Source organism: Staurois parvus, unplaced genomic scaffold, assembly GCF_062004578.1.
Source record: "Staurois parvus isolate SC_StPar_1 unplaced genomic scaffold, SC_StPar_1.0 ptg000482l, whole genome shotgun sequence".
NCBI lineage: Eukaryota > Metazoa > Chordata > Amphibia > Anura > Ranidae > Staurois > Staurois parvus.
In genome coordinates this window covers 464,269-471,491 of record NW_028318278.1, presented here as the reverse complement: position 1 = coordinate 471,491, position 7,223 = coordinate 464,269, and the positions used below count along the sequence as shown (strand labels likewise).

At 48.0% G+C, this 7,223-nt stretch overlaps 2 pseudogenes; both read left to right on the top strand.

Moving 5' to 3' along the window:
• Positions 1-3,743: 3,743 nt before the first annotated feature.
• LOC149452314 (galectin-1 pseudogene) lies at positions 3,744-4,983 on the top strand (annotated as a pseudogene).
• Positions 4,984-5,170: 187 nt separating this feature from the next.
• On the top strand, positions 5,171-5,578 carry LOC149452313 (galectin-1 pseudogene; annotated as a pseudogene).
• Positions 5,579-7,223: the final 1,645 nt, after the last annotated feature.

Genomic DNA, 7,223 nt, shown 5'->3' with positions numbered 1-7,223 from the left:
CCCAAATCCATCCTTGTCTCCATCCATCCTTGTCTCCATCCATCCTTGTCTCCATCCATCCATGCCTCCATCCATCCATGCCTCCATCCATCCATGCCTCCATCCATCCATGTCTCCATCCATCCATCCGTCTCCATCCATCCGTCTCCCTCCATCCATGTCTCCCTCCATCCATGTCTCCCTCCATCCATGTCTCCATCCATCCATGTCTCCATCCATCCATCCATCCGTGTCTCCATCCATCCATGTCTCCATCCATCTATGTCTCCATCCATTTCTACATAATTTATTTTGCTGAGAAGTCACTTTAAAATACACCCCCTGACAGTGGCCATGTTGAGTAAGGGCAGATGTTTCATGTAGAATTTACTTCCTGGAATCCATCTGCCCTTAGCTCAGGCATGCAGACAGGAGGGTGTGGTTTGTTGAAAAAAAACCCTCCTCCCCTCCTGAAGAGGGAATGATGTATGACATTATTTCCCTAGGAACTGAAACCAGGATGCAACTTAAGAAAGGTAAAAAATCAGTTTAAAACAAGTAAATATAATATACTTTACTATCTGTTTATTAATGCTAGCAGCATAAGGATTAAAAGCATTGATTGAGAGACAGAAATTCCAAACTCTGGCTTTCCCTTCAGTCTTGCACAGGTGTACCGGCTCCTCCCCTTCAGTCTTGCACAGGTGTACCGGCTCCTCCCCTTCAGTCTTGCACAGGTGTACCTGCTCTTCCGCTTCAGTCTTGCACAGGTGTACCGGCTCCTCCCCTTCAGTCATGCACAGGTGTACCGGCTCCTCCTCTTCAGTCTTGCACAGGTGTACCGGCCTCCTCCCCTTCTGTCATGCACAGGTGTACCGGCTCCTCCCCTTCTGTCTTGCACAGGTGTACCGGCTCCTCCCCTTCAGTCTTGCACAGTCTTACTGGTTCTTCCCCTTCAGTCTTGCACAGGTGTACCGGCTCCTCCCCTTCTGTCTTGCACAGGTGTACCCGCTCCTCCCCTTCAGTCTTGCACAGTCTTACTGGTTCCTCCCCTTCAGTCTTGCACAGGTGTACCGGCTCCTCCCCTTCAGTCTTGCACAGGTGTACCAACTCCTCCCCTTCAGTCTTGCACAGGTGTACTGGCTCCTCCTCTTCAGTCTTGCACAGGTGTACCGGCTCCTCCCCTTCTGTCTTGCACAGGTGTACCGGCTCCTCCCCTTCTGTCTTGCACAGGTGTACCGGCTCCTCCCCTTCAGTCTTGCACAGTCTTACTGGTTCCTCCCCTTCAGTCTTGCACAGTCTTACTGGTTCCTCCCCTTCAGTCTTGCACAGGTGTACCGGCTCCTCCCCTTCTGTCTTGCACAGGTGTACCCGCTCCTCCCCTTCAGTCTTGCACAGTCTTACTGGTTCCTCCCCTTCAATCTTGCACAGTCTTACTGGTTCCTCCCCTTCAGTCTTGCACAGGTGTACCGGTTCCTCCCCTTCAGTCTTGCACAGTTGTACCGATTCCTCCCCTTCAGTCTTGCACAAGTGTACCGGCTCCTCCCCTTCAGTCTTGCACAAGTGTACCGGCTCCTCCCCTTCAGTCTTGCACAAGTGTACCGGCTCCTCCCCTTCAGTCTTGCACAAGTGTACCGGCTCCTCCCCTTCCGTCTTGCACAGGTGTACCGGCTCCTCCCCTTCTGTCTTGCACAGGTGTACCGGCTCCTCCCCCTTTAGTCTTGCACAGGTACCTTCTCCTTCTCTTGAGTCCTGCTCAGGTGTACCGACTCCTCCCCTTTAGTCTTTCACAGGTGTACCCACTCCTCCCCTTCAGACTTGCACAGGTGTACCGGCTCTTTTCCCGGATTGCTCTGTTTTCGCTGCACGCTGTGAGCTTCTCTAGAGTCGCTAAAAAAAAGTCAGGCACAGAAGCTTCTTACAGAGCCATAGGAAAAGATGTCGCTGTATCACAGAGAATACTGCATTGACTAAGATATCGGTTTTACATTAAAAGTGTATGTCCAAGAATTAGCCAAATTTACCTGCAATTCTCCCTCTTGATCAGTGGTCTCCAACCTGTGGCCCGTGGGCTGGATGTAGCCCTTTCCTAGCCTTTATCTGGTCCTTGGGGCACTATTATTCCCACTGATATAGGAGCTCTACTGCCTTTGCCAAGTCTGTGTGCATTGCAGGAATGGAAGAAGGAGTTCAGCACAGTTGTCCACATTTTAAAAAACGTTTCCAGGGTCACCTTTTTTTTGCGATGCATCCAGAAAACCATTGTAGACGGAGAATATACTTTATTTAGGGATGGTGCATTCATTTAAAACAGGCATGGTTATACAAAGAGAGTGTTATTACCCTAATGCCATACTTTAATTACACATATATGAGAGAGCTGTAGTTATGCTGGAGCAGTGTAGCAGCAGGTTAGAGCAGTATAGTGGCAGGCTGGGGCAGTGTAGTGGCAAGTTAGAGCAGTATAGTGGCAGGCTGGGGTAGTATAGTGGCAGGCTTGGGTAGTATAGTGGCAGGCTTGGGTAGTATAGTGGCAGGCTGGGGCAGTATAGTGGTGGCAAGTTAGAGCAGTATAGTGGCAGGTTAGGGCAGTATAGTGGCAGGATGGGGCAGTGTAGTGGCAGGCTGGGACAGTATAGTGGCAAGTTACAGCAGTATAGTGGCAGGTTAGGGCAGTATAGTGGCAGGATGGGGCAGTGTAGTGGCAGGCTGGGGCAGTATAGTGGCAAGTTAGGGCAGTATAGTGGCAGGTTAGGGCAGTATAGTGGCAGGATGGGGCAGTGTAGTGGCAGGCTGGGGCAGCATAGTGGCAAGTTAGGGCAGTATAGTGGCAGGCTGGGGCAGTATAGTGGCAGGCTGGGGCAGTATAGTGGCAGGCTGGGGCAGTATAGTGGCAAGTTACAGCAGTATAGTGGCAGGTTAGGGCAGTATAGTGGCAGGCTGGGGCAGTATAGTGGCAAGTTACAGCAGTATAGTGACAGGTTAGGGCAGTATAGTGGCAGGCTGGGGTAGTATATAACAGGTTGGGGTAGTATAGTGGCAGGCTGGGGCAGTATATAACAGGTTGGGGTAGTATAGTGGCAGGCTGGGGCAGTATAGTGGCAGGCTGGGGCAGTGTAGTGGCAAGTTGGAGCAGTATAGTGGCAGGCTGGGGCAGTATAGTGGCAGGCTGGGGCAGTATAGATAGTGGCAGGCTGGGGCAGTATAGATAGTGGCAGGCTGGGGCAGTATAGATAGTGGCAGGCTGGGGCAGTATAATGGCAAGTTAGAGCCTCAGTCCAGCCCCCCAGGCTTTTATAGTTCTTACAGCAGTTTGGAGGTACGTTCCCATTGAGGAAAGCCCACTAATACCCTCCCCCCCAGAGCTACATCTCCCAAGAGCCTTTTGCCAACATGCGGTGTAGTTAGGCTTGGGAATCCGACAGTCGTGTTGGGAGTGAAATCAGTGTATGTCCACATAGAGGGACAGAGAAGGATTGGGGGTAGGCAGGGCTGACAACACTAGACAGTGCAGCATTGGCATTGTGTTGTCAGCTCAAACAGATATTTCGGAGATCACTGAATTTCTGCCAGATCAGCTGGTAGGTTTCTGTATTTTCAGTGTTTTTGAAGGGATGACACACTGCATGTGCGACATATCAATTTTCTTTTTTTTTGCCCACACATTCTCTGTTTAGAATCCATCAAGGGTGCATGACACCATCCTTTGGCTTTGTAACGACATTTGGATGGAACTACGAACTCTGCCGGGGAGATCTCGCTGCTGGAATCCCCATGAAATCCAAGAAGTCAGCATGCGCTTTATCTAGCAAACGCACAATATGGAAAGGCTGAGCTGTGGGCGTAGTTAGCGTTTAATGCATTTTTATTGCTGGCTCCACCAATTAGCTATTGCTATACAAAGCTGCTCCATCCTCTTACCCACGGGGGACTTGAAATACGAAAGTCAATTTGTACACACGGTGTGCCACTACGCTGCAATTAGTCTTTCAACGTTGGCCAGTTTTCCATCACTAACAGGCAGCGGCTACACAAGAGCCAATTTCCGTGCCATTAAGGTCAATAGAGACTGCAGACCGCAAATCGCCTCTCTTAATTATTTGCCTTGTTTTGTTGTTACTCAGAGCGGCTCAGCAGGGGCCACCAAGATGTGCTCCAATTTTTTTGTACTCAAGATTTTAGAGTAAAAAAAAATGATGACTAAAGCTTCCCACCCCTCGTGGAAAGTGGTTGGCACCACAAAAAAGCTTTTTACGCCCGCAATCCTGTTAAACGAGAGATGTGCCTTAAAATAAAAAAAAACCTACGGCAGGATCAGAGCATTTCCCGTTGATATCCAATGCTGGGTGTTAAGTGATGCTTCAAACATTTTTTTTGTGTCCTTGATAAAGAAGCAGGATGGCAGACAATATTGTTTCCTTTTATAACATCGGCCACAAACCTGGTCACTTCGTGGAGGTGGAGGGCTTCATTCCGGAGGATTGTAAAGAGTTTGCCATCATCTTGGGAACAGATGAAAAGAATCTTGTGCTACACTTTAGTCCTCGATTTGACTATCTTGAAGACCAGCGCACGGTAGTCTTGAACTCAATGGTGGACAATGTCTGGGGAGAAGAGCAGAGGGAGAGTTTCTTCCCCTTCCAGGAGGGATCAGACACCACGGTTTGCTTCCAGTTTGAGCTAGACAAGATCACCATACAATTACCTACAGGAAATCCTCTCTCATTTCCAGTCCGCTTTACCATAGAGGAGATCTCGTACTTGGCCGTGAGAAACCTCCAACTCAAGGAAGCAGGATGGCAGACAATATTGTTTCCTTTTATAACATCGGCCACAAACCTGGTCACTTCGTGGAGGTGGAGGGCTTCATTCTGGAGGACTGTAAAGAGTTTGCCATCATCTTGGGAACAGATGAGAAGAATCTTGTGCTACACTTTAGTCCTCGATTTGATCTTGAAGACCAGCGCACGGTAGTCTTGAACTCAATGGTGGACAATGTCTGGGGAGAAGAGCAGAGGGAAAGTTTCTTCCCCTTCCAGGAGGGATCAGACACCACGGTTTGCTTCCAGTTTGAGCTAGACAAGATCACCATACGATTACCTACCTGAAATCCTCTCTCATTTCCAGTCCGCTGTACCATAGAGGAGATCTCGTACTTGGCCGTGAGAAACCTCCAGCTCAAGGAAGCAGGATGGCAGATAGTACTGTTTCCTTTTATAACATCGGCCACAAACCTGGTCACTTCGTGGAGGTGGAGGGCTTCATTCCGGAGGATTGTAAAGAGTTTGCCTTCATCTTGGGAACAGATGAGAAGAATCTTGTGCTGCACTTTAGTCCTCGATTTGACTATCTTGAAGACCAGCGCATGATAGTCTTGAACTCAATGGTGGACAATGTCTAGGGAGAAGAGCAGAGGGAAAGTTTCTTCCCCTTCCAGGAGGGATCAGACACCCCGGTTTGCTTCCAGTTTGAGCTAGACAAGATCACCATACAATTACCTACTGGAAATCCTCTCTCCTTTCCAGTCCGCTTTACCATAGAGGAGATCTTGTACTTGGCCGTGAGAAACCTCCAGCTCAAATCTATCACACTAAAATGAAGAATCCAGCAATGGAGGAGCTGCCTGTCCCATGTGTCCATATCTAGGCTCTGTGAAACAGCCACAGTGGATGAAGAGGTTTTTCCTGTTTTGTACCTGCCCCCCTACCTCCCTCCAATCTGCATCCTTGCTGCTCATGTAGACAGACTGTGTTTTTGCTAAGATTATTTACTAGAAATGAATTTCATGTACATTTCAAAGAAAATCCAATGAGCTTTAAAAAAACAAAATAAAACCCTTTTTTTTGTGCTAATTGATACTTTTTTAGGCATTGAAGGTTGGAGGAGGCTTGACCTTGCCAGATGCCTCCTGTTTTTGTGTGCTTGTGTTAAAGTGTAAGGACCCAGGTCTGAAACTCTGAAATCTGACTTGTCTAATGATGTCTCTTCTTGCTAAGCCACCTGAGATGCTGAACAGCTCCCTGCCTGATTTTTTTGGAGTTTCCTGCCTTGTCTCTTGTTTTTGATGAACCTTGAACCCTTTGCTCCTCCCATGAACTTCCTATCTAAGCTATGCCTTTTCACTTCTGTTTGCCAGATTATTGTGCTCTCTCCAGCCAATATCTCACTTTTGTCACACCTGCTGCCGTTTGTACCTTCACTACCACTTGTTACCACCCTTTGGCTTGTTCCTCGACTACGCTTATGCTTGATCCCAACTTACAGCAATTTGTTCTGGACCTTTTGGCTTCTTCCTCGATTATGCTTCTGCTTGATCCCAACCTACAGCCATTCATTATCAACCTTTGGCTTGTTCCTTGACTACGCTTCTGCTTGATCCCAACCTTCAGCCATTCCTTATTGACCTTTTGGCTTGTTCCTCAACTGCGCTTCCACTTGATCCCAACCTACAGCCATTTGTTCTTGACCTTTTGGCTTGTTCCTCGATTATGTTTTGCTTGATCCCAACCTACAGCCATTCATTATCAACCTTTGGCTTCTTCCTTGACTATGCTTCTGCTTGATCTCAACCTTCAGCCATTCATTATCGACCTTTTGGCTTGTTCCTCAACTACGCTTCCACTTGATCCCAACCTTCAGCCACTTATTATCAACCTTTGGCTAGCTCCTTGACTACACTTCCGCTTGATCCCAACCTACAGCCATTCATGATCAACCTTTGGCTTGTTCCTCAACTACGCTTCCGCTTGATCCCAACCTTCAGCCATCCATTATCAATCTTTTGGCTTGTTCCTCAACTATGATTCCTTTTGATCCCAACCTTCAGCCATTCATTACTGTCCTTTGGCTTGTTCCTCAACTATGCTTTCACCGCTTTCACTTACTTGTTTGACATCTGACATCTTTCCAGCGTGCGGTTCTGGGATTTCTCCTGGTTTATGTGCGTATACTGAGCAAGGACAGGCTTTCTCTATACCGACACCCTTTCAGTGCAAGTCACCAGAGGCCATTGGAATGTGGACCTGGAGCGTCATCAAAAGCTGTTTCAGATCTATCTGCACCAGTTTTTATTTCCGAGTCAAATAGAAACTAGAGCATGTCTGTACCTGATTAACTGAGGGGATATGGCAGTTTTCTATATAGGTAACCTCCAGGTGCAGTCTTGTGATAAGAGATGTGAGCTTTCAGCAGACAGCTCATATCTGTTTCTCTGCTCGTGCAGTAGTTACACTACATGAGCAGGG